This window comes from Bufo gargarizans, chromosome 2 (genome assembly GCF_014858855.1).
Source record: "Bufo gargarizans isolate SCDJY-AF-19 chromosome 2, ASM1485885v1, whole genome shotgun sequence".
NCBI classification, from domain to species: domain Eukaryota; kingdom Metazoa; phylum Chordata; class Amphibia; order Anura; family Bufonidae; genus Bufo; species Bufo gargarizans.
Window position 1 is genome coordinate 137,811,443 of NC_058081.1, and position 27,731 is coordinate 137,839,173.

General features: G+C 44.0%; 1 protein-coding gene across 1 annotated transcript in view; it reads left to right on the forward strand.

The window, feature by feature from the left end:
• Positions 1-27,731, forward strand: part of FURIN (furin, paired basic amino acid cleaving enzyme) — a 200,865-nt gene that overhangs the window by 2,070 nt on the left and 171,064 nt on the right. The gene's annotated exons all lie outside the window — the stretch shown is intronic.

The window sequence follows — 27,731 nt, forward strand, 5'->3', positions numbered from 1 at the left end:
TGCAGTAAAAACTCGGCTAATATCTGGAGCTGACGGTCTATGACAGAGTTCCCCACCTACCGGTCCTCAGGACCTACCTACCGGTCAGGATTTGAGACTATCCCACAGAATGAATACCTGTGGCAAGTCCTGATGCACTGACACTAATTATATCACCTGCTCAATAGTAAGGAGATCTGTAAGACATGGTCGACAGGTTGGCGGTGGGGACCACTGGTCTGTGGCGTATATAAAATGCAGGGCACATATTTATAAAAATAAATAATTAAGGCGTTTTCACATACAAATGCTAGCGTAAGACGCAGTACAAAATGCAAGAAAAGAGTAAACCCCACGTGGAGAAAAAACAAACAAAAAAAAAACCACGTGCTTAGTCTGGCATTTTTCACTGGTAAGACATTTCTAAAGGCAAATTTTTTATTACCAGGAGACCCTTTGGGAAGTTACTACTGGGGGTTCACTTGTGCGTTGCAGGACTTGCAGCCACTCATTGTATGGGGGCCATTGGTTTGTGACCGGTCCTATATTATTTTTTTAAGGGCTGTTTTACACTGGCTGTTTAAAAAATATAATAAAATGCTATGTGAGCAGGCCAGTTGTCTTCAATGGTTGTGAAAACAGCCCTCACGTGGATCGTATGAATGCCCCCTTAGGTATGCATAGGTGAGCCTGGGTAAGGTTCTGCTGATGGGAGTAGAGTGTTTGATGGAAATCTATGGTATTCTCCATGTCTTTGGACACGTCCTGCCACTGTTGAAGCCTGTCTAGCAGGAGGGGTGATGTGCCGAATCCTCCCAGTAGCTATGTAGTAGGACTAGTTATGTCAGGTAGTGTTTTTGTTGGGGGCCCACTCGCCTCTCACGTTCTTGACCTCGTCAGTAAGTTGACTCCTACGAATAGTCTGTTAGATTTGTCTTTGTAGCTAAATCCTGCTTGTTATTGGAAAGATAAGGATCCAGACATAGTGGTGTAGTAGTGGTGCCTTCCGGGGATGAAGTGGACTTCCTCGTGTCCTATTTTTTCCTGCCACATGTACAGCTTCTTTCCTCGGTCTGTATTTTGGTAATCATCTGGAAAAATGAGCCCATCGGTGATTGCATTACTTTGTAGTAGTAGACGTCTAGCTTTCTTCTCCTTATCTGCCCTGACAATCTTTCCTCGTTCCTGAGCCCTTGAGTTTTGAAAATGTGAGGGTCAGATCTCGACGAGATATTTTATTTTCAGAACTGTCATTTATTATAGAAAAATATGATGAAGAAATCCAGCTCTTTAACAACAGGAGACACTTTATTGATGCGGTAAAAAACGTGTGGACTGTATCTTTGCTTATGAGGATTGGAAAGGTTTTACCGCATCAATAAAGTGTCTCCTGTTGTTGAAGAGCTGGATTTCTTCATCATATTTTTCACCAATTTGCAGCAACAGCCGCGTCCAGGCTGGTATCCGTGCTCACAACAGGTGCTACTTTTTCTAATTGATTACTTCTGTCGTTTATTATAGTTCTCGTTGTAACGATTGTTTTCCTATTGTTTGATTTCTGTTCCTATGTATGTGATGTTCTCCATACCATGGAGAAGTATGTTGTGTTTAGCTGTTTTATATCAGGGAGGTTTAGGTGAGATGGATGTGTACTCTATACCTAAGTGTGCTTAGAAATGTTTTTGGGGGTGCTTAACTTCTCAGAGAAGCGGCTACTTTCACACTCTCGTTTGGTGCGGATCCGTTCAGATAATACAACTGCCTGCATCCGTTCAGAACGGATCATTTTGTATTATCTTTAACATAGCCAAGATGGTTTTCTATTGTGCCAGTGAAAACTGATCCGTCCCCGTTGACTTACGTTGTGTGTCAGGACGGATCCGCTTGGCTCAGTTTCGTCAGACGGACACCAAAGGGCTGCCAGCAGTGTTTTGGTGTCCCTCTCCAAAGCGGAATGGAGACTGAACTGATGCATTGTGAGCGGATCCTTTTCCATTCAGAATGCAAACTGGTCCTTTTTGGACCGCTTGTGAGAGCCCTGAATGGATCTCTCAAACGGAAAGCCAAAACGCCAGTGTGAAAGTAGCCTTAGCGCTTGTGTTTGATATGTGCAGGGAAGACCGATTTTTCATATAAAAATATGTGAGCTGTTTGCTTATTGTGTGGTTTGGCTTTGGATCCACACCTAATGAAGTCATGCTATAGCTTCAGGCGTGATTATAGTAGACCAATCCTTTTGGGGGAAAACCTATGAAATTCAACAATTTTCTATGTCCAGCAGAATAGATGCCGCTAATGTTATACTAGGATATGCCGTAATCTGACATTGAGCTTAAAGGGAACCTGTCACCTGGATTTTGTGTATAGAGCTGAGGACATGGGCTGCTAGATGGCCGCTAGCTCATCCGCAATACCCAGTCCCCATAGCTCTGTGTGCTTTTATTGTGTCAAAAAAACGATTTGATACATATGCAAATTACCCTGAGATGAGTCCTGTCCCTGACTCATCTCACGTACAGGACTCATCTCAGGTTAATTTGCATATGTATTAAATCGTTTTTTTGACACAATAAAAGCACACAGAGCTATGGGGCCTGGGTATTGCGGATGTGCTAGCGGCCATCTAGCAGCTCATGTCCTCAGCTCTATACCCAAAATCCAGGTGACAGGTTCCCTTTAACGTCAATTTCTCCATCAAAGGTTTAAGCTTTTTTTAATGCGGTTTTTGAAGCCAAAACCAGGTGTGGATCCTAACAGAAGACAAAATATTACAGGCAGATACAACCTCTCCACCCCCCTTCCTCCTTTTGGCTTTTAAAAACTGCATAACTAACCTTGCTATGTACCCTAAATCTGGTCATGCCCATGCTGCAGTTCTTGGTCTTACGACTCAGTTTAGCCGTCTTGGTAAAGTGCATGATCAGCTCTACCGGAGATGCTTATTCTCTGAAGTCAGGGGAGATGATTTCATGCAAGACTCCACTAGCGCTGGATTTCATGGGGCATTGGGATTCAGAGTCTCATGCACAGAGCCTTTTGTGAATGCTTTTTTTGCACCGCGATGTACAGACTGTTGGGACTTTATGTAGGGAGATATTCTCTCCTAGAAACAGTACAGTGAAATCTGAGGCGTATGGAGGACAAATGATTATGGGATCCCTTTTACAGCCGTGTGCTTGGGCCCTGTGAGGTGTTGCTGCTTGTCTCTCAGCATAAGATCTTTGCAGATATCCATCTTTAGTTAATTTTGATCTGCTAAGTCATTGCAGCAGACTGAAGAAGTAATGCAGTAAAGAAGTCTTTCATTTCCTAAAGCTAACCATATAGATGGCCAGCAGTCTAGTTTGGAGACAGCTGCCTTATGATGTCTGATGTGTGGTCCTTTGTTCCTCCAGAAGATAATGTGCACCAGATTGTGAAGATGGTTCATCCATAGATGGATTGTTTAGTAATTGTGAATTTATAATTGTACTAATATTGCTCTGACTGGAGCCTTAAAGGGGTTTTCTGGGACTACTATGATAACATTGAACCCATTCCCCATGTACTTTCTTTTCCCATTTGGGCTTTCCTGACCTGTTTTTACTGTGTAAACACATCATTCTGGTTTGTTATATCCTGTGTGTCTCACTTCCTGTTGCTGTAGCCAACCAAACCCATGATGACTTCTCTTTTCTCTGGCACAGCTCCAGCACCACACCTAACGCCCAGCTAGTTTATAGCTCCTCCCACCCCGCTAGTTACAGACACTCCCCTATCATTGCCCCTAACGCCCAGCTAGTTTATAGCTCCTCCCACCCCGCTAGTTATATAGACATTCCTCCTATCACTGCCCCTAACAACGCCCCCTTTTTTTTAGCATTTTAGAATTTTTATTTATTTATATTTATATATATATATATTTCATTCATTCTTTTTTTTTTTTTTTTTACTGGACATGTTTTCTACCATCAATTATTGAAGCGTGGTCCTCATCTAAAGATCTGCTCTATCTCTGATGTTGCTAACATGAAAGCTGAATGATGAATTATTTCTCTGTGCAAAAAGGCCATTCTGATAAATCTGCCCCATCCTGCAGTTGTCCCATGAACCATACATTGACTTGTAACAGCACAACTTATTTCAATAACTAAATATACTGCTTTCATGAATGGGATTTGAGGAAAAAACCTATTGTGCCGTTGTTTAGACTTGCAGAATGGATCTGAGCTATTGAACTTGGCTCGTCCTATAGCGTTTTGAATTCATTAATGATGTGGTCAGGAAACCTTTATTCCGCTCACAGCTCTCTAGCTCTGTGTAACTTGTCTCAACAACCCCTATTTATTATGTGATCCACTGCATCTCGCCCGCACTGGAAGCCACCAGAATGATGTGCCCCATTCAGATTAATGTCCAGGTCTGCTAGAGCTGAGGCCTGCTAGCCGCTCTCTGCTCTAACCTGCAGATAAAGTCCCCTTACCTTATGAGTGGATATGTAAAGGGGTTAGAAAAAACAGTCGGTGAATGAGAAGACTATGAACTTTTAAGGCCAGTGTCATATGAGCATGTTCATTCCATTAAACACTGCCTGCATTTCCGGACTGAACACTGCTCCTCTAACCTGAACTCACAGCATCATAATGATCTATGATGTTGTGAGTTTGTGCCCGACCGCAGGTCTACTGGACTGTACTCGTATAATCCTGTGACTACAGTACAGTAGAACCATGGTTGGGCAGGGAGTGATGGCATCTTAAAGGGAACTGGTCATCAACTTTATGCTGTCCATACTAACGGCAGAATAAAGTAGACAGGGGAGTTGATTTCAGCGGTCTGTCATTTAAAAGTAAGTGGTTGCCGAGAACCAACATCACAATCATTGCAGACTGGGCCTCGAAAAGAGTCCCGGACACCTGAGAAGAGTCCTGGTTATTCATGAATTCCTGCTGATGACTGACCGTCTTCTACCTAGTTTTCTCCCTTTCTCTCTAGGTGAGAACTGCCAATCATCAGCAGATGGGTGAGAGAGCAGGAGATTAGGAATAACCAGGACTCTTCTCAAGTAGGTTTGACTCTTCAAGGCCTGAGCTGCAATGATTATGAGGCTGGTTCTCGGCAACCACTTACTTTTAGCCGATGTGTGACACACCGCTGACATCAGCATTTCTGTCACTAATTTATGCTGCCCTCAGTGAGATCAGCATATAGTTGATGACAGGTTCCCTTTACGTCATTATGATGCTGTGAGTTTGGGACAGAGGAGAAATGTTCAGGTTGGAAAAGCGGCAATCTGTTTTCCTTGCCAAACACGCTCTTGTGAACTTGGCTTAAAAGGGTTTAGAGTAACTGCACAATATGTGGATTACATGCAGTTTTTTAATGGGAATTTTGATGCAGCATAATTTTAAAATCTGCAAGACCTCAATTGTTTGTGCGATTCTACAACTTATTTAGAGTGGTTTTCCTGTAGACTTCAATGGGGGTGTTAACCTAGACAGAAATCCGCACCAAAACTGCAATAAATAGTGCAGATTTACGTGCGCTATTGTGCAGTTTTGGTGCTGATTTCTTACAGATTTTCTACACCCAAATCTGCACCATGTTCAGTACCCTTAAAACATACCAGAGTAAAAAACAAAACAAAAAAACTTGCATAAAGGCTGTGTCTTTTTACAATCGTTACTGTGAAGGAACAGGTCTTTTTCTGCTTCCCTAATGTCTTTCAGCCATATTATGCCACTGTTCAGCTGCACAGCTAGATGCATTTCAATAAGAAGCAGCGGGTGTCTCCCTTCTGTGAAATCTGCCAGCACTGGCCAATACTACTGTGACGTAATTTCCTTTTACTGCCCACTAGGTTTGTTTCCAGCTCTGGAGCTCACAGAATACATGGGGGAAATCACACTTACAGACACAAGAGGCTCCTATACTCTTCAAAAGCTGTGTAGAATCGGTTCTTTTATCCGGCTCAGGATCTCAGCTAGCTCAGATACGCCCCCACTTGTCTCTTCCGTTTGTATTATCTTTAACATAGCCAAGACGGATCAGTCTTGAACACCATTGAAAGTTAATGGAGGACGAATCCGTTTTCTATTGTGTCATAGAAAATGTAATTGTCTCCATTGACTTGCATTGTGTGTCAGAACGGATCAGCTTGGCTCAGTTTCGTCAGACGGACACCAAAGCGCTGCAAGCAGCGTTTTGGTGTCCGCCTCCAAAGCGGAATGGAGATGGATTGGAGGCGAACTGAGGCATTCTGAGCGGATCCTTTTCTATTCATAATGCATTAGGGCAAAACTGATATGTTTTGGACCGCTTGTGAGAGCCCTGAACGGATCTCTCTAACGGAAAGCCAAAACGCCAGTGTGAAAGTAGCCTAACGGAGCACGGTTCTTTACTACAATTTACCTATTGGCCTGTTGCATGTTCTTATATTTAGGTTGATGACTTTTCCAATTTAGGTTTATTCAGCTACGTGCAGATGATTCATTTTATGATCCTGGCGTGCGTTCCTGTGATAAAACCTCTCCATGTGCCTCTCATAAATCATACTTCTGCTCGGTTTGGTTTTAATATTTCCTTTGGATATTAGAGCGTAGCTCTCTTCAAAAGTAGGTTTAAATGAGTAGTAAACCTAAACTATTTGCACTGGTGCAATTTGCCAGTGGTACAGCATTTACATTGGCAGATTGTAGCCTCATTCCAGTAACTGATTGGATTTACTTTTTTGCCAGGCAATAAGATGCTCCATGAGGCTGGTCCAGTCCTTTTGGTTTCATTACCTGTTGAGACTTGTTTGTCCTCCACATTCTGGCTGTTAAAAGGGTTCATTTTTTATAATAGATATCTTGTCATTAGGATAAGTCACCAGTATCAGATCTGTGGTAGTTCTACACCTGGCACCCTCACTGGTCAGCTGTAATGTGTAGTGGTCATGCTGGCTAACAGCAGTTCACCTCTCATTCAGGTGTGTATCTTTATACTACCTATTAGTTGGCTTAGTTTGCTGCAGAATTTTGTGTCCAGATTTTGCTGCATCTTAAGCCACAGCCCCTTTCCTTCTTCAGCATGGATTATTATTATTTCATTTTTTTTGGTCTTGCTTGTCTCGTAAATGTGTCCGAAATAAGATGCCAAATTTTGGCACCAACTGCACCAGAATTCAGAAGCAGCCACAATAGTAAATGTAGGCCATTGTTGAAATGCTAATGCATCACACTGGATTAGGTTTTTGATATACCGAATGGTGAAGCATTTATTATTCACGTGTTTTCTCCCCTAAATGCAGCTGCTCCCCAATAACTTGGGTAGTAGATAAAAGTAAAAAAAATAATAAAATATAAAATAAAATAAATTAAATCCCTTTTATCTATACCAGTGTTACTGTACTGTGGCGGCAGCAGGGAGCGCACGGCGTCATAGCAACCAATGACGCCGTGCGCTCCTGCTCTCAGGAGGAATCCAGGCCGCAGTTCCACGGACCGCTAACGGCCGTGAACAACGGCCATGTGCATTCGGCCTTAGACCAAGCTCACACCATGTGTGCAACTGCATAAGCAAACAGTCCTCAGAGGTCTGCCATTGTATTGTGCTAAAGAAAAGTACAGAATTATGAAACTATATTTAAAAAAAAAAAAACCCTGCCTTCATTGGCTGAAGCAACCAAACACAGCGCAGCTTAAGTTGTGTGTGTGTGTATTTGTGTCTATGTAATATTTGCTTGCAGGTATATGGAAAAGCGTAGTCCGCCTACTGTGCCTGATCTGTAAGGCTAGTTGCATGCTAGCGCTATAATCTTCCAGCAGAGGAACAGCCTGCCAGACCCCATTGACCGTTACTGCTGGGATTCGGTCCGGCCTGGGTGTGAGTTAAGACCCTGTTCGCACACCACGTGCAGTTTAGTGGTAGGACCCCATGCGTGCTGAGACACAGTGACGTGGTGCATGAGTGGCTCCGATATGTTCCTGACTGGAAGATATTGGCAAAGTTCTCAGCTTTTAACATCGGCCTGAGGAATTGGCTAGTGTTGTCCGTTGCGTATCATTTTGGTGCATTTTTTTAATTTTTTTAGTGAATTGTGTGTTAAGAAATTAATACGTTGCACAAATGTCACAAGTCCACTTCAGTGGAGGGAGGGTTGCATAAAAAATGGAGAGCAACACTAAAGCGGCACCTAACATTTGGTGCAAATAATGATAATGTCAACTCAAGGAAAACGGACTGCCAAAAATGTACCTCATGATAAGCTCCTCCCTTGGTGTGTGTAGTGGATAGTGATGATTTTTCTGATGACAGTCTATGGGCACAAAATTATCTATATCTATGGAAAAATTTGTGCCCATAGACGGTCATCAGCAAAATAATCACTAATCCGCTACACACCAAGGGGGAAGTTTATAATGAGGGAAATTTTTGGCAGTCAGTTTCCTTGAGTTGACATTATCATTATTTGCACCAAATTTATCAAATGTTAGGTGTAGCTAAAATTTTTCATGCAACTCTTCCCCCACTAGAGTGGACTTGTGACATTTGTGCAACTTATTAAGAAATTAATAACATGGCTAACCACATCCTCTTTTCAAAACAGAGAGAGTGGTGTAAAATTGCAAGCGTTTGCACAAGAAAGCCATGTGAGAGCATTATTTCCCGGGCTGAACGCTGCTGCTGTAACAAACTCATGGCATCATAACGATTTATAATGCTGTGGGTTCCTGCCTGACCTTGGATCTACTCAACTGTCCTGCCATGTTGCAGTGACTACAGCCACTGGAATTCACAGCATTGTAAATCATTATAATGCCTTGAGTTCGTATCACAGGAGCAGTGTTCAGCCCGGGAAATGCCCTAAGGCCCCTTTCACACTAACAAGTTTTCTGCGCAAGTGCAATGTGTGACGTGAATGCAAAGCACCCGCACTGAATCCTGACCCATTCATTTCAATGGGTCTGGGTACGTGAGCTTCCCCCCCCCCCCCCCCCCATGCATCAGTTCTGCATTGCGTGAAAAACGCAGCATGTTCTATATTCAGCGTTTTTCACGCAGCCCGGCCCCATAGATGTGAATGAGGCTTCAGTGGAACACTTTGCATCCGCAAGCGAGTGCGGATGCAATGAGTTTATCACTAATGGCTGCTAGGAGATGTTTGTAAACATTCAGTTTTTATCACGCGAGTGATTAACTCATCAAAACGCTTTGCACCCGCATGGGGGAAAAAACTGAATGCAATTGCAGACAAAACTGACTGAATTTGTTTGCAAAATGGTGCGAATTTCTCTGAACGCATCCAGACCTAATCCGTCACGCTCATGTGAAAGACGCTACTTCCACATTAGCGGCATACTTCTAGCTGAAATTACTTAAATCATTCCCACAACACAGAACACTAGGGTTTAATGAGGCTGCTAAACTGGCATGCATTCAGGATGCAGTTTTCAAAACTGCACCACTGTGTACCAGCACCCTAAGGACCCGTTCACACGAGCGAGTATTCGGCACGGGTGCAATGCGTGAGGTGAACGCATTGCACCTGCACTGAATCCATTCATTTCAATAGGGCTGTGTAAATGTGCGTTGGTTTTCACGCATCACTTGTGCGTTGTGTAAAAAAAAAAAAAAAAAAACATATATAGAGTATAGAACATGCTGCAATTTTTTTTTTTTTTTCTCCCCGCAACTCTGGCCCAATAGAAGAGAATGGAGCTCCGTGAAAATTGCATTGCATCCCCAAGCAAGTGCAGAGGTGAGGCGTTTTTCACGCATGGTTGCTAAAAAAATGTTTGTATGCATTCAGTTGTTTTATCAAACGCGTGCAAAACGCATTAAATCGCATTGCAACCGCACGATAAAAACTGAATGCGATCACAGGCAAAACTGAAACTTTTTGCCTGCAAAATGGCGCATTTATCACTGAACTAATCCGGACACGCTTGTGTGAAAGGGGCCTAAGGGTCCTTTTACACGTATACCTGATCTGGCAAGTTATCATGAACTAAGCGCACTCCTGGTATCTGGGGATGAGCGCCATCACCTCTGCTGTATTGGGAAAGCAATCGATACAGTGATCGCTTGTCATAGAGAATCTGTATTCCAGCGCAGCAGATCCCTGTTTAGAGTGTATAATCTGCTGCACGGGAACAATGAATTTCCGCGCCAGCAGAATGACGCCATCACCAGATCGACAATCTGTCCTTGTAAGAGACCCTAATATCACTTTTAGCTTGTTGTCTGCTGTGTTTGTATTTCTACATGCGTTACCGATGAGTTTTATTGTGACCAGTGCTCCCATGTATTTGTCTGCACTTGTAATTCTGGAAGAACCTCTTGTTAGGAGCTGGAAATAGGAAGTGGCTAAAAATGCGCTGCTTCTCTATTTGTCTCCAGCTGATGGAGAAGAAACGCACGAACCTCGCTGGGTGTCTGCTTCCTTGTTGACCTTTTGTCTTGCAGCATATTTTCTGGGTTTCTTTCAGGTAATCTCCATGACAGCACAGAAGAGTCCAATTGGATATCTTGTCTGCTTTGCACGGCCCTTTTTTTTTCTGTTACAAAACAAATTTGACATCAGAAATGGTCAGATTGTTCCAGTGTGTGTACTTTACTTATCTATTACACCACTTTAGCAGGACACAAGCTTCTCTGCTGTCTCCATCTGCGCTTGCCCGTTTTTCTACAGTTGCCTTGTAGTCTGTTATAATGTTACTATATTGCAGAATTTAAAGGGGTATTCAAATATAATATATACAAACCGGATTCCAAGAAAGTTGGGACAGTAAACAAATTGTGAATAAAAAATGAATGCAATGATGTGGAGATGGCAAATGTCAATATTTTATTTGTAATAGAACGTAGATGACAGATCAAACGTTTAATCCGAGTAAATGTATCATTTTTAAGGAAAAATGCATTGATTTCAAATTTTCACGGTGTCAACAAATCCCCAAAAAGTTGGGACAAGTAGCAATAAGAAGCCGAAAAAAGTAAATTTGAGCATAACGAAGAGCTGGAAGGCCAATTAACACTAATTAGGTCAAGTGGCAACATGATTGGGTATAAAAAGAGCTTCTCAGAGTGGCAGTGTCTCTCAGAAGCCAAGATGGGTAGAGGATCACCAATTCCCACAATCTTGCGCAGAAAGATTGTGGAGCAATATCAGAAAGGTGTTACCCAGTGAAAAATTGCAAAGACTTTGCATCTATCATCAACTGTGCATAACATCATCCGAAGATTCAGAGAATCTGGAACAATCTCTGTGCGTAAGGGTAAAGGCCGTAAAACCATACTGGATGCCCGTGATCTCTGGGCCCTTAAACGACACTGCACCACAAACAGGAATGCTACTGTAAAGGAAATCACAGAATGGGCTCAGGAATACTTCCAGAAACCATTGTCAGTGAACACAATCCACCGTGCCATTCGCCGTTGCCAGCTGAAACTCTACAGTGCAAAGAAGAAGCCATTTCTAAGCAACATCCACAAGCTCAGGCGTTTTCACTGGGCCAGGGATCATTTAAAATGGAGTGTGGCAAAATGGAAGACTGTTCTGTGGTCAGACGAGTCACGATTCAAAGTTCTTTTTGGAGATCTGGGATGCCATGTCATCCGGACCAAAGAGGACAAGGACAACCCAAGTTGTTATCAATGCTCTGTTCAGAAGCCTGCATCTCTGATGGTATGGGGTTGCATGAGTGCGTGTGGCATGGGCAGCTTGCATGTCTGGAAAGGCACCATCAATGCAGAAAAATATATTCAGGTTCTAGAACAACATATGCTCCCATCCAGACGTCATCTCTTTCAGGGAAGACCCTGCATTTTTCAACAAGATAATGCCAGACCACATTCTGCATCAGTCACAACATCATGGCTGCGTAGGAGAAGGATCCGGGTACTGAAATGGCCAGTCTGCAGTCCAGATCTTTCACCTATAGAGAACATTTGGCGCATCATAAAGAGGAAGGTGCAACAAAGAAGGCCCAAGGCGATTGAACAGCTAGAGGCCTGTATTAGACAAGAATGGGAGAGCATTCCTATTTCTAAACTTGAGAAACTGGTCTCCTCGGTCCCCAGACGTCTGTTGAGTGTTGTAAGAAGAAGGGGAGATGCCACACAGTGGTGAAAATGGCCTTGTCCCAACTTTTTGGGGATTTGTTGACACCATGAAATTCTGATTCAACATATTTTTCCCTTTTTAAAATGGTACATTTTCTCAGTTTAAACTTTTGTTCCGTGATTTATGTTCTATTCTGAATAAAATATTAGAAGTTGGCACCTCCACATCATTGCATTCAGTTTTTATTCACGATTTGTATAGTGTCCCAACTTTTTGGGAATCCGGTTTGTAGAATATATAAACGACTCCTGTTGAAACTGTGGCATAAAGTCAATATCTAAAAATGTACCAAAGGGGAGTCGGGGACACTGAGAAGACTTTTGGGCAGACTAAGATGGGCCAAATGGTTCTTACCGTATCTGCCGACGCATTCTATGTAAGGACAGATGTGTGTGATGGAAGCTGTGGTCTGCACACTGCTGCCGCTGAAGTAAAGTCCAATCTTTCTGCATTGTTGAGCAACACAACAGTATGACCTAAAAAAAAAAAAAAAAAAGGTATTTTGGGGGAGATTTATTAAGACTGACACTTTCTGCGGCGCAGGCCTTGTAATACATTAAACACTTCCTCCAGCAGTCCGTGCGCCTAAACAGAAATCCCCCAGCAGCTCTGAGCTGCCGTAAATGAAGATGGATTTGTTGTGGTAGTTGGCCATGCCCCTTTTCTGAAAAGTGGCAAGGGCAGTGACAGACTGCCGCTATTAAAATAAATAAAAATACGCACCTTTTCTGACATAATGCCCGTATTAGTTGTACTGTTGCTTTTTGTGTCCAAAACTTGTAATGCATTCACATTTTGTCTGTATGAAAACTTGTGCATATGAATGTATCCGTGTTACAACTGTTTGTTTTCCCTTTCATTAAACGAGACATCATTTAAAAATGAATAGACCTCTCTATATACTTGCTGTGGGTAGTAAGATAAATATTCTCCTTCGTGTGCACCCCCATTCCTAGAACTAGAGAGGATTTTTAGGTTTCATTGCTTATTTTAAATGCATCCAAGAGTTGTCCCATTACAACATCTTGTCCCATTACAACATCTTGCGTCCCAGGGGTCTGATCAGCGCCCCCCCCCCCCCCCCCCCCTCGCTGATCACAAGAACGGGCAGCAGATACAAGTGATTGGCAGAGCACAGTGATCTGAGTCCTGCAATTCAGACACTTACCCCCTGCCCAGCGGATGGGGGATAACTTGATGTATTGGGACAACTCTTTTAAGTGTGCTTTAACACATAGCTTTTTAGTGGTGGTTTCCTGCATTTTTGGTGTTTTTTGCAATAAAAACGCATGCTCCAGATATTGACCGAAGGTCTATGGGAAATATTTTTATTTTGCCTTTGGCTTCTTTGTTCTTTAGGGATATTCACATCACTGTATCCATTTTGCATTCTGCAAAACGCGCATACCGGCATTTTGCCGATCAGCATGTTCTGTCATTTGTTAGAAATGCCTATTCTTGTCCGCAGAACTGACACGAATAGGACATTGTATTTATTTGGCGGGACGGATGCAGACCCATTAATTTCAATGGATGCGGTCTACATCTGTACTTCCATTCCGTGGCCCCTCAAATATAGAGCATGTCCCATTCTTGTCTGGTATAGTGGATAAGAGTAGGCATTTCTGTCATAGGGCAGTGCGCAAAACGCATACGGTCGTCTGAATGCGCCCTAAGGTGGTGGTTTTGTCTGTCTTGCGTTTTTTTTTTTTTTTTTTTTAAAACGCAGCATGGTGGAGCTCTTGGCGTTTTTCAGGTGTTTTGCCAACACCTTCTTTATAGGGGAAAAATGCGATGTAGTGATAAGACACACTGTCATGTGGCCTGGGCACAGCTCGTACCCATTCACTTCAATGGGGCTGAGCCGCGCCCAGGCCACGTGACAGTGGTAATGTCACTGGCCTATGGGAAGCGGTGAGAATGCCACAGCGTTACTTCCTGACAAACTGCTGACCACTGATGGAGGAGACTGTTGCATGCAAATGCAGCAATCTTCTCCATAGTATGGAGAGGAGCGATCACTAATGCCATCACTCATCCCCATACTGACTAGTTGTTTGCCACCAGGAGATTGTTTACGCAGCATAATCTGCTGTCTGTAAACAATAATTTTTGCATACACACAAACAATTGGATTACCCGATGAACGAGCGCTTACACTACCCCATCATTGCTAACTAACGTTGCTATGAATACTTGGTAGCGATAACCTGTGCGATTCTTGGCTGTGTAAAGGGCCCTTTTATACAGTGGTCCTTCAGAATACAATGGCCGCAAGAAACAATGGTTTCAACATACAATGGTCGTCTGGAATCAATTAATATTGTAACTTGAGGAACCACTCTATTCCTAGACTGCATTATTCTTTCTTGAGTCTTAGTGTTTTTTTTGTTTTTGTTTGACTGGTCAGAGATCAAAAACAATGATAGAACAACTTGCATGGTCATAGTCTAAATAACTACATGGACCAATGCAATCTGTAGTGTGAACCTACTATTATTCATCCCCCATACAGTTTATATATTGTCGGGCAGTATATCTGTTTACATAGAGAGATGTGCTGCTGGCATTTGATTTTTATGTTAACAGTAAAGATCCAGTTGGTTGACAAACAAGTTTATTTGCTTGTCAGCTGCTTTTTGGGTTGTTTGAATGGGCCAGAGATCAAGAACGAGTGTCCTAGTAATGTTTGTTTAGAATAAATTTGGGATTCCTCCAAATTGCTCAAAATTTTCCAAAGAAATGGGAACAAAAACATTTTAATAGTGTTTAAATTAAGGGGCATCTGTCAATGTGATCAATCCTAGTAATCTAGGCATACCTAGGTAGGGTTGATTATGCTGACCACAACAACCCCTCTGCTGAGCAATTGTATGTGTGGCGTTTTAGAGACACTTGCACTTTTTAAGTGCTCGGTGCACCCAGGAGCTGGCCTTCCCGCTCTGAGATCCATACACGCGCCAACTGTACTCACTGGTTCATGTGAGATTTCAGGGCCAGGCATCTGAACAGTGGGGATACCTGGCTCTGTCAATCAGTGCAGGAGGGGAAGATTTGCTCCGAGGGGCTATGCTAGCTACTCTGTGCCCCAAGCACCTCAGTATCATAAGCATAAAAGTACACATTTCTCTAAAACAACCCATCTGATTTGTGCAAGAAAGGTCTTGTTGCACTCAGCATGATCAACCCTACAAGGCAGTAGTAGGTTTACTAGAGTTGATCGTGCTGACAGATGCTCTTTAAAACTCCCTCCACCAGGCCTGAGTTGCAAATGATGGGTCATTGCAAAGGTTCGCTTTACATTCTTTTTTGCCTACGCACAAGTATGCAAGTTATTCTAAAACCTTGTTGAAAATTGTTAATCCTGGCATGTCTGTACACGGTAAATATACTAGCCCAGACTAATTGGTTGGTTACTAATACCATGAGGTGCGGGGCCAGGGTCTCGCCCGCACTGACTGGATCAGAGCTGGAGCACAGTTCACTCACTTCAGAGACGTCCCATCCTTTAGTCCTTTGTAGAGATGAGCGAATTTCATATTTAGAAATTTGTTCACGATTTTTTTCGGTGGTAAAAGCAGAATTGCATTATGGATTCCGTTACCACGGACCATAACGCAAATCTATGACGGAATGCATAACAGAATGCCTTTAGAGGCATTCCGTTATTCATTCCGTCATAATAGAAGTCTGAGCTGCAAAACGGATCCGTCCTGTTTTTTATTCAATTGGGTTGAATTAGTGGTGTGGCTTATTGTTGCAAAACATCACTCCTTTTTTGGCAGCTCGGACCTTCAACCTTACCTTATTGTATACAGTATTTCTCACTCTAAATGTTGAAATTAGAATAATCTCCACCTGGATAAACGCAATATATTTTAGCATTTATTCTTGTTAAAGGGGTCGTACTGTTAAATAATGCTAATAACCTATCATCAATATCGGGTAGGTGGGGGTCCAACACTCAGTTTCCTACTGATCGGCTGTTCATGCAAGTGCTGCGCCCTCTTCATTGTTTTCCTGCACACGGTATAGAGTGTAATGGTGGTGCTGGGTAATTACAGCTTCTTCTCCCACTCAAAAGCAGCACTTTTCTAGCAGTAATCATTAGACGTGAATAGTTACGCTGCCAGTACAAGAACTGCTTTAGGCCCTGCTTACACACGTGGTTTGTTGCAGGGGGGGGAAAAACCACAAAGGGATTGTTTCCATTAAAGGGCCAGTTGACTTCAGTTGTATTTTACTATAGGCAAATCATTTGGCGTCAGCTGTCCTCTGTTCTCTCAGGTTTTCATCTTTCTTCGCAGGTAGAATACATTTCTGTCACATTATTCTGTACAGTTTAAAAAAATAATAATAATGCTTATAGTTTTAAAGTCAAAGGCTTTTTCCTGGACTTCAATATGATGGCCTGTCCTGAGAAAAAATTTGGAGGGGGTGGGGGAGAGACACCCGGAACACAGTGTAAGGGTACTTTCACACTTGCGGCAGGACAGATCCGACAGGCTGTTCACCATGTCGGAGCCGCCCTGCCGCTATTTCGCCGTGCCGCCGGACCGTCGCTCCGTCCCCATTGACTATAATGGGGGCGGAGCTCCGGTGCAGCGCGGAGGTGCACGGCGAAAGCCGCCGGACTAAAGTCCTGCATGTCCGACTTAAGTGTGGCGGCTTTCGCCGTGCTGCGCCGGAGCTCCGTCCCGTCCCCATTATAGTCAATGGGGATGGAGCGGTGGCACGGCGAAATAGCGGCAGGGCGGATCCGACGTGGTGAACAGCCTGTCGGATCCGTCCTGCCGCAAGTGTGAAAATACCCTAAGGGTTTGGAAGCAGGCAGTGCTGTACGCTGTGTACTGGCCCAGTTCCAGTGAATGGGGGATGAGCTGCAGTAACCAGACATGGCCACTACATGGTGTATTGTGCTGCCCGCTTCTGGCTCTGCACACTTCAATGCTCCAGACAAAAAAAAACAGGGGCCATTGCCTCCTAAACTGAAAAATTTAGGAGCCAAATTAAATTTTAGTCGCCAAATTGAAAATATATATAAAAAAAATGACTGAGTAGATGAAACACAGGTCACAGTAATAAGTCAGCACTACATACCTCTTACATCCATTGACATTTACTGTCATGTAGACCTTCTCTTTCCTCTTCTGTTTGACCCAGACCACCATGACAAATTCATTCAGCCGCATCTCGCGTCTCTAGAGTTTGATACGGACGCGTAAGATTTTTCTATTATATTTTTATTTATTCCCCCCCACTGCCCTATATAGTAATTTTCACACACATAGTAATTACTCCCCCCACTGCCTCCACAGTAGAAATATGCTCCACAATAGTAATTTTCCCCTATACTGCCCTCTGGTGCCCTCCTTATGGCACCTCACTGCTGTGCGTCTCGGCACAGACGGGCGTGATGTCATCACGCCAGCCTGCGCTAGGATTTCATTACCAAATAGACCTCAGGCCTGTAGCGTAGGTGATCGGGGGCGGGGCAAGGAACTATTGGCTCTCGTACACCACCGCAATATCCAGCTATAGTGCAGCAGTTGTGTCGCAAATGGCGAGAATGCTAAGTCTTGTCGCCATCTGAAAATTTTAAGACTCCTTGGCGACCATTTTGGTCGCCATCTGGAGCGCTGACTTCCTGCTGGCAGCCTATTGGTGGGTGGTGCCTGGTGTTTTACCTCCCAGGCATATGATATTGGTGATCTATCCTCATATATAGGTTATACTTTATTTCACTCCTGATGCCCGCACGTTCGCTGCATCTCGAGGAGGAACCAATAGCAGGCCGCAACGGGACTAACCTCCCTAGCGTCACCTGCCATGCTAGGGAGGCTCGTCTCTAGCAATTCGCATAAAACTTTGTTTTAATACTGTTCGGAGCAGTTTTAGGCCTCATGCACACGACCGTTTTATTCCATGTCCATCGCGCCGTTTCTTGGGGATTTTCTGCGGACCCATTGATTGTCGGCCGCGCTCGTTTTTTTTTTTTTTCTCCTATAATTTTTTCCCTTTTCCCCATTCCTTTCATGTCTGGTGGTCCTCCCAAAATAAAGGAAGACACACGGAAACTGATCACGGAACCCCATTTTGCAGACCAATAAAAACATGAGGCCTTATACAGTACCAACGAAGTGCATGAGATTTCACAAATCTCATCTACACTTAGCTTTTTTGTTCTGTGCAGTTAATTGACCTACCAATCAAATAAAAAAATCTGCAGCTTGTAAAATTTTTGTGGTTCTTTTTTTGTGCGGATTTCACGTTTTTCAATGCAGGGGTGAGGTCTGCAGCAAAACGGCATCAAATTCTGCAAGAAACACGTGCACATGAATCCAACTTCAAAAATTGTGGCATGTTTCATAAGGCGCTATGCTTTTCCATCATCACACAGTGCATACCTCTTCATAGTTGCATGGACACATGAGCTTTCATGCAAAAGCTTATGTTTCTCTCTCCCACCACCCCTTTCCCCACAATCTCTTTATTCTCTGCAGACATTTTAGAGTGTTTCCTACCTTGTGAACGGCTAACCGAGATTTTGTTGAAGGGAGTCTCGCATAAATTTCACTACTAACAATAATATGGCAAAGGCCATCAGAAAGTTGTAAAAGCATTATAACCATACCTTTTTACCATGTCCAGCTAAAGCAGTTTCATTTCTGTGACAAACGGCTCCCAAGTGCCCAGCTAGGTGGGCTCTCCTTTTTTTTTTTTTTTTTTAACGTGCCCAAGCCCACTGCCTTTCCCTGCTCTATGGTCCTATACATTGGCATGCAAACGTTTGGTAACTTTGACCAGGGTCTCTCAGACCTTAAAAAGCCTGTTAAGGCTTGTACAGTCATTGTTGGGAAAGGCCAGGTGCTGCAAATTTCAAAGCTTTATAAATACCCAGACTCCTCTAACCTTGTCCTAAATAACTACAGCCATGGATTCCTCTAATCAGCTGCATAACGCTCTGAAAATGGTTGAGGCCCACAAAGCAAGAGAAGGCTGTAAGAAGATGGTAAAGTGTTTTCAGGTTGCTATTTCCTCAGTTCGAAATGTAATAAAGAAAATGGCAGTTAACAGGAACAGTGGAGGTTAAGAGAATGTCTGTCTGAACATTTCAGAGACAGCTGCTCCTGGGATTGTTAGAAAGGCAAATCAAAACCCCCTCTTGACTGCAAAAACCCCCTCAGTGACACCTGCACAAATAGGGCCTTCATGGAAGAGTTAGGCTCATGCACACGACCGTTGTGTGCATCCGTGTCCGTTGTGCCGTTTTCCTTTTTTTTTTTTTCGCGGACCCATTGACTTTCAAAAATCGGAAAATGCACCGTTTTGCAGCCGAGACCGTGATCAGTGTATCCTGTCCGTCAAAAAAATATGACCTGTCCTATTTTTTTTTGACGGACAACTGTTCACGGACCCATTCAAGTCAATGGGTCCGTGAAAGAACACGGATGCACACAAGATTGGCAACCGTGGCCGTAGGTTGCTTTCATACAGACGGATCCAAAGATCCGTCTGCATAAAAGCTTTTTCAGATCTAAGTTTTCACTTCGTGAAAACTCATATCTCATATCCGACAGTATATTCTAACACAGAAGCGTTCCCATGGTGATGGGGACGCTTCTAGTTAGAATACACTACAAACTGTGTACAAGACTGCCCCCTGCTGCCTGGCAGCACCCGATCTCTTGAAGGGGTTAATTGTACTATCATATCCCCCTGTAAGAGATCAGGGCTGCCAGGCAGCAGGGGGCAGACCCCCCCTCCCCAGTTTGAATATCATTGGTGGCCAGTGCGCCCCCCCCCCCCCTCCCTCTATTGTAATAATTTGTTGGTGGCACAGTGTGTGGCCCCACCTTCCTCTCTATTGTAATAATTCGTTGGTGCCCCCCATCTGCCCCCCCCTCCTCCCTCTATAGCATTAACAACATTGGTGGCCAGTGTGCGGCCTCCATTTCCCCCCCCCCCCCCCATCATTGGTGGCAGCGGAGTTCCGATCGGAGTCCCAGTTTAATCGCTGGGGCTCCGATCGGTAACCATGGCAACCAGGACGCCACTGCAGTCCTGGTTGCCATGGTTACTTAGCAATAGTACAATAGTGGAAGATTCATACTTACCTGCTGGCTGCTGCGATGTTCGTGTCCGGCCGGGAGCTCCTCCTACTGGCAAGTGACAGTTCATTTAGCAATGCGCCGCACAGACCTGTCACTTACCAGTAGGAGGAGCTCCCGGCCGGACACGGACATCGCAGCAGCCAGCAGGTAAGTGACAGGTCTGTGCGGCGCATTGCTAAATGAACTGTCACTTGCCAGTAGGAGGAGCTCCCGGCCGGACACGGACATCGCAGCTCCCAGGTAAGTATGAATCTTTTACTATTGTGCTATTGCTAAGTAACCATGGCAACCAGGGCTGCAGTAGCGTCCTGGTTGCCATGGTTACCGATTGGAGCCCCAGCGATTAAACTGGGACTCCGATCGGAACTCCGCTGCCACCAATGATCGGGGGGGGGGGGGGGGGGAGATGGGAGGCCGCACACTGGCCACCAATGATCGGGGGGGGGGGGGGGAGATGGGAGGCCGCACACTGGCCACCAATGTTGTTAATGCTATAGAGGGAGGGGGGGGGGCGCACACTGCCACCAACAAATTATTACAATAGAGGGAGGAAGGGGGGGGCGCACACTGTGCCACCAACAAATTATTACAATAGAGGGAGGGAGGGGCCAGGGGGGGGCGCACACTGTGCCACCAACAAATTATTACAATAGAGGGAGGGAGGGGCCAGGGGGGGCGCACACTGTGCCACCAACAAATTATTACAATAGAGGGAGGGAGGGGCCAGGGGGGGCGCACACTGTGCCACCAACAAATTATTACAATAGAGGGAGGAAGGGGCCAGGGGGGGCGCACACTGTGCCACCAACGAATTATTACAATAAAGAGAGGGAGGGAGGGGGGGGGGGCCACACTGGCCACCAATGATATTCAAACTGGGGAGGGGGGGGGGTCTGCCCCCTTCGGGTGCGGCACCTGAGGGGTTAACTGTGCTAATCACGGCCCCCTGTAAGAGATCGGGTGCTGCCAGGCAGCAGGGGGCAGTCATGTACACAGTTTGTAGTATATTCTAACTAGAAGCTTGCCCATCACCATGGGAACGCCTCTGTGTTAGAATATACTGTCGGAAATTAGTTTTCATGATCTAACTTATATCCGACAGTATATTCTAACATAGAGGCGTTCCCATGGTGATGGGGAGGCTTCAAGTTAAAATATACCATCGGATTGGAGAAAACTCCAATCCGATGGTATAAAAGGGACTCCAGACTTTACATTGAAAGTCAATGGGGACGGATCCGTTTGAAATGGCACCATATTGTGTCAACGTCAAACGGATCCGTCCCCATTGACTTGAATTGTAATTCAGGACGGATCCGTTTGGCTCCGCACGGCCAGGCGGACACCAAAACGACTTTTTTTTTTTTTTCCATGTCCGTGGATCCTCCAAAAATCAAGGAAGACCTACGGACCCCGTTTTTGCGGACCGTGAAAAATTACTGTTGTGTGCATGAGGCCTAATCCTAAGAAAATCTCTCCTGAGTCCTCGCCACAAAAGTCTGCATCAGAAGTTTGCAAAAGAACGTCTAAACAAGCCTGATGCATTTTTTGAAACAAGTCCTGTGGACTTGTTTGGAGAAAAAGTGCTTAAAATTTCATGATCAGAACAGCTCTACAACCATTAAGCATTGGGGTGAATCAATCAATGCTTTGGGGTTGTGCTGCAGACAATGGCATGGGGAAGATTTCATGGGTTGAGGGAAGAATGGATTCAATGAAAATCCAGCAAATTCTGGAAGCAAATATAATGCCACAATAGACTACCTCAAAAGGAACAATCTGGAGGTTTTACCATGGCCATCACAGTCCCCTGATCTGAACATCATTGAAAATCTGAGGATAGATCTGAAAAGAGCAGTGTGTGCAAGACAGCCCAGAAGTCTCACAGAACTGGAAGACTTTTGCAAGGAAGAATGGATGAAAATCCCTCAAACAAGAATTGAAAGACTCTTGACTACAAAAATAATTTACAAGCTGTGATACTTCCCAATGGGAGTGCTACTAGGTGCTAACCAGGCAGGGTGCGCAGGGTTTTTCTGCTTTGGGCCCTTTTTTCCTTTTTTGATATCTTGAAAATGTAAAAGCTAAAAATAAAATATCGTTTTGTGTAAAATACAAAGGGAATGTGTCGTCTAAACTCTGTCCCTTTTTTGGAGATTTCATTTTCAACTTCACAGTAACAGTAATTCTGACCAGGGGTTCCCAAAATTTTGTATGCCACTGTATATGTATATACAATATATGGCGAGATCTAATGAATATACAAATCCCCCTCTCGCTATCAAATTGTGCCATAGCTTGCCAGACTTGCCTTTCAGGATCCCTGGAAAGCTGGGTAGCAAACAACGTGGAGCTGTAATGAAGATATGATAAATACCATAACTACCTAGTGAAATCCCCTTTTTGAATGCCAGTTGTCATTGCCTGCCAGATTTCTCTTTCAGGAACTTGGGAATGATAGCATTTTTCTTTCTCAAGCTGCAGAAAAAAACTAAATGAAAACAAGCAACATATAAAACTCACCTATTCCAGGTGTAATTCTTGCCTGGAGCTCTACATATTTCCTGCATCAGGACCTTATTCATTATACAGTTTATATGCACTATAATAGTCAATGGGAGACAGGCTTACCCTCTATTCCCCAAAGTTTGGTGACAACATGCTGGTGCCCCTAGCTGGTCTCCAGCAGAGGCTGGGTGGAAAGAGCTCCCACTGTGCTTGCAAGATTTCAGCAGAAGGGCTTGTTCCTGCCGCTTTCTGAAAGGGGTTGTCTCTTCTCAGAAATTGGTGGCATATCGCTAGGATATGCCACCAATATCAGAGCGTGGCCACCCTCCATTCATTTCTATGGGAGTTCTGACAATAGCCAAGCACTGGTTTGCCTATTTCCAGAACTCCCAGAGGTGGCTAGGGAAGTGACCATGCATGTGCAGTGAGCTCTTCTATGGGAGTTCTGAAAATAGCTGAGCTTGCTTGCTAAACTATTATCGGAATACCCATAGAAGCGAATGGAGAGTGCCGCGCATGTACGGCCATTTCTCTATTCACCTCTATGGCACTGTCAGGTATAGGCAAACCAGTGCTCAGCTATTTTCAGAACTCCCATAGAAATGAATGGAGGGTGGCCATGCTTGTGCGGTGCTCTCGCCTTCACTTTGGGGGGTGTCTGTTCTGAAGTTGGGTAAAGTACCCACTCCTGTCTGACATTGGTAGCAATTCCAGTGATATGCCACACAACACAACCCTTTTAACCGTTGGACTTTTTTATTTTTTTTATTTATTCCATGATTTTAGAGGTTTAGTGTTCCTTTTAAAGAGAACCAGTCATCAACTTTATGCTGATCTCACTGAGGGCAGTATAAATTAGTGACAGAAATACTGATGTCAGCGGTGTGTCACTCATGAGCTAATGGTAAGTGGTTGGTGAGAACCAGCATCATAATCATTGCATCTCAGGTGTTAAAAAGAGTCAGATCTCCCTGAGAAGAGTCCTGGTTATTCCTAATCTCCTGCTCTCTCACCCGTCTGCTGATGATTGGCAGTTATATCCTAGAGAGAAAGGGAGAAAACTCGGTAGAAGACGGTCAGTCATCAGCAGGTGGGCAGGAGAGCAGGAATTCATGAATAACCGGGACTCTTCTCAGGTGGCCGGGACTCTTTATCAGGCCCAGTCTGCAATGATTGTGATGTTGGTTCTTGGAAACCACTTACTTTTAACTTTTAAATGACAGACCTCTGAAATCAACTCTCCTGTCTCTAATTTATGCTGCAGTTAGTATGGACAGCATAAAGTTGATCACCGGTTCCCTTTAAGTAAATTGTTTTTGTGGTATGCTGGATTTCTCACCTCTTGTATGACTGTCCACACATTGGGTGAGCACCTGAAATGACCACTTAATTGTGGTTAATGGGCAGGTGGGAAGCTTTTCTGTCTGCTCTTGTTTCTATGCAACCCACTGCCGCCTAGGCGTTTTATTGTGCAAGCTCTGGAATGACTAGCACAGAAGAGGTTAACCTTTTTCCAGACCTCGGCGTGTTGATACCTGCATGAAGTAGAGACAGACTGGCTGCGGTCAGTGCACTGAAGGAAGCTGCTTCCCGCACATGCAGTGACCTCATGCCACGTGTCTGCTAAAAAAAGCCAAGCAAATTATAGTGGGGATCTGAAAGCCCATCCCTGTGGTCAATGGGGTACACTCTTTTCTTTAAAGTATGGCGAGGGGTTTATCAGGTTATCCGCTGATGGAAGCTGTACACATAGGCTTAATGCTAAACGACTCTGCTGTGAGCGGCATTAGTCAGACCTCTACACCTATGACTTATCCTGATGGATCTCTTCCCAGGGAGAGGTGTAACTCATGGCTCTAAATGACACATCAGCATTGAACAGTCTGGTGCGGTTTCAAGACGGCAAAAGGAGGCTACTAATACTGTTCACATGTGGCCGATTTGTTGTTCTTTACTCCTCGATACAGTTCTTTCTGCAGCATGTGCATGGATTTCTGCAAACTGAATTCTAAACTTTGGGCACGTGGGAGTATCTGTTAAAAGCTTGTTTGTTCAGCTGACAGCTGTTTCTTCCAACAGCCCCCCCCCCCCCCCCCCCCCCCCCCAAACACATCCATTGATAAAAAAGGATTAGGCATATTTAACATTGGAAGAATTGGGACACCACAAGAAGTTTTAGATCCGGAATGCTCAACCTGCGGTCTTCCAGCTGTTGCAAAACTACAATTCTCAGCATGCCCTAATGGCTGTAGGCTGTCCAGGCATACTGGGAGTTGTAGTTTTGCAACAGCTGGAGGGCCGCAGGTTGGGCATCCCTGTTTTAGATGGTTGACTGTAAACCTTGGGCCAATGTTCATGTAATGTGTAGGACCACCATAAGAATTCTTTAGTGCTAAGCAACCAATCAACCACGCTCACCAGTGCTGCCGTAGGCTGGGTTCACTTCTGCATTGTCATTTCCCTGGCAAGCCCTAATAAATACAGTAGTTCATGTATACACCTGCCGCTGACTGCAGATCAGTCATTTGTATGTCGATACGCACCCCTGTTCCCATACTGTGCGCCCACAAACCAACCATAGAGTGCATTGAGAGGACTCTTGTGCGTACACGCAGAATGGAGAGGACTTTAGCAGAAATGGATTCCACAGCCGTTTGTGAGCCCATAGCCGGGAAATGGGGATGAGAGAGGATCTATATAGAAATGACTGATCTGCAGTCAGCGCCAGGTGTTCTGTACATGTATTACTGCACTTAATAGATCTTTTCCAAAGTGACAGATTCCCTCTAATTAGTCTCTAGGGGAGTCTGTTATATTGTCTAGAGTTAAGCCTCTTGCACATGAACGTACTTTGTTTCCGTTCCATGTTTGCGGTCTGTATGCGGAACCATTTATTTAAATGGTTCCGCAAAAAAAAAAACTGTACTCCGTGTGCATTCAGTCTCCGTATATCCGTTCCGCTAAGAGATAGAACTTGTCCCATTAGTGTCTGCATAACGGACAAGGATAGGACTGTTCTATTAGAGGCCAGCTGTTCCGTTCCACAAAATACAGAATGCACACGGACGTTTTTTTTTTTTGTTTTGTTTTTTTGCGACTGCGAAATACATACGGTCGTTTGCAAGAGGCCTTAGACTCGCGTCATATAATGGTTTTATGTCTGCTATTGCTGATATCACAATGTGTCTGTTTACTGTCCAGCAATTGCCAGCCATGAAATGTTGGGGGGGGGGGGGGGGGGGGAGAAATGTCATCGCTAGTAGGACTTTAATCTCCCGATTTAGAATGGGTCCTTTGTAATGCCTACATAGTTGGAGAATACAGTGGGGCAAAAAAGTATTTAGTCAGCCACCAATTGTGCAAGTTCTCCCACTTGAAAAGATGAGTGGCCTCTAATTTTTACTTAGAGGCCACTCTGATTTTTAAAGAATTATTTGCAAATTATGGTGGAAAATAAGTATTTGGTCAATAAGAATAGTTCATCTCAATACTTTGTTATATACCCTGTGTTGGCAATGACAGAGGTCAAACGTTTTCTGCAAGTCTTCACAAGGTTTTCACACATTGTTGCTGGTATTTTGGCCCATTCCTCCATTCCTGAGTCCCTGGCGGCGTAGTGTGTTACTGATGGTAGCCTTTGTTAGTTTGGTCCCAGCTCTCTGCAGGTCATTCACTAGGTCCCCCCGTGTGGTTCTGGGATTTTTGCTCACCGCTCTTGTGATCATTTTGACCCCACGGGGTGAGATCTTGCGTTGAGCCCCAGATCGAGGGAGATTAGTGGTCTTGTAGGTCTTCCATTTTCTAATAATTGCTCCCAAAGTTGTTCACACCAAGCTGCTTGCCTATTGCAGATTCACACTTCCCAGCCTGGTGCAGGTCTAAAACTTTTGTTTCTAGCGTCCTTCGTCTGCTCTTTTTGGTTTTGGCCATAGTGGAGTTTGGAGTATGACTGAGGTTGTGGACAGGTGTCTGTTGTTTTTTTTTTTTTTTTTTAAACCCCCAAAACATTTCATTTCTGCAGACAAAAAAATAATAATTTTAGACAGAGATACACATGTAGGGATGTATACATTTCGTATGTCCCAAGTATCAATTTAGAGCAATGACATCCTTTTTTCCAAATTTAACAATAACTTGGACTGTGACAGTGACGATGACAAAAGAAGCATTAAGTCTGAGAAATTAATAATGAATAAACCCACAACCCCCCCTCCCTCATTCCAACCCATACTGTCTGGATGTAACTCCTCCCTTATACTATTGTTACCTTGCCCATATAAAGAGCAACAAGGAAAGGCAAACCGAAAATAAACCTCCTATACCTATTTCTCCGAATTTATGAAACTTTCAATTTTCCTAGAGTTCCTCTAATATCTTTCTGTAAGTACTATTCAGTATGTTTTAAAGTTACTCATGAGAGCTTGTGTTTCTTCTGTTGATAAATGTTTGGCAATAAATTTCGACCATTTATTCAAAAAGGCTGCTGAACCTCTGTTTTTATTGTACTCCGCATCCAATTGGTCCATTAACAGGAAATGCCTCATTAGACTGAGAAATTCTGTACCTGTGGGAGTCTGAGGCTCTAGCTATTATTAAAAAAAAATATAAAAAAATAAGTATTTCAATGCTACTAGTAACGCCCCATCTATCAGTTTGGGTACTTGGATTGTGTCTGGAAACACATGATATAGAACTACTTCTGGTTTGCATGGCAAGTCAATATGCCACGTGTCTTTAATCCATGACAGCAGCCATTCCCAATACTGTCGCGTCTTGGGACATAGCCACATCCCATGGTCCAAATCCGCCTTTAAGAGATCACATTTTGGACATTTATGTATCCTAGACTCTGCATTACGTGTACTAGTTATGTTGAAAGCGTATATTGCTCTGTGCATTAGTTTCCATTGAGTTTCCCTGCATTTTTCACATATTACTGCTTTCCTTGTCCTAATCCACCCCGTCATTATCCCCTCTCTCTCTCTGGCTGACTAAATACTTTTTTGCCCCACTGTATCTCCTCGGCAGTGAAACGGAGGTCA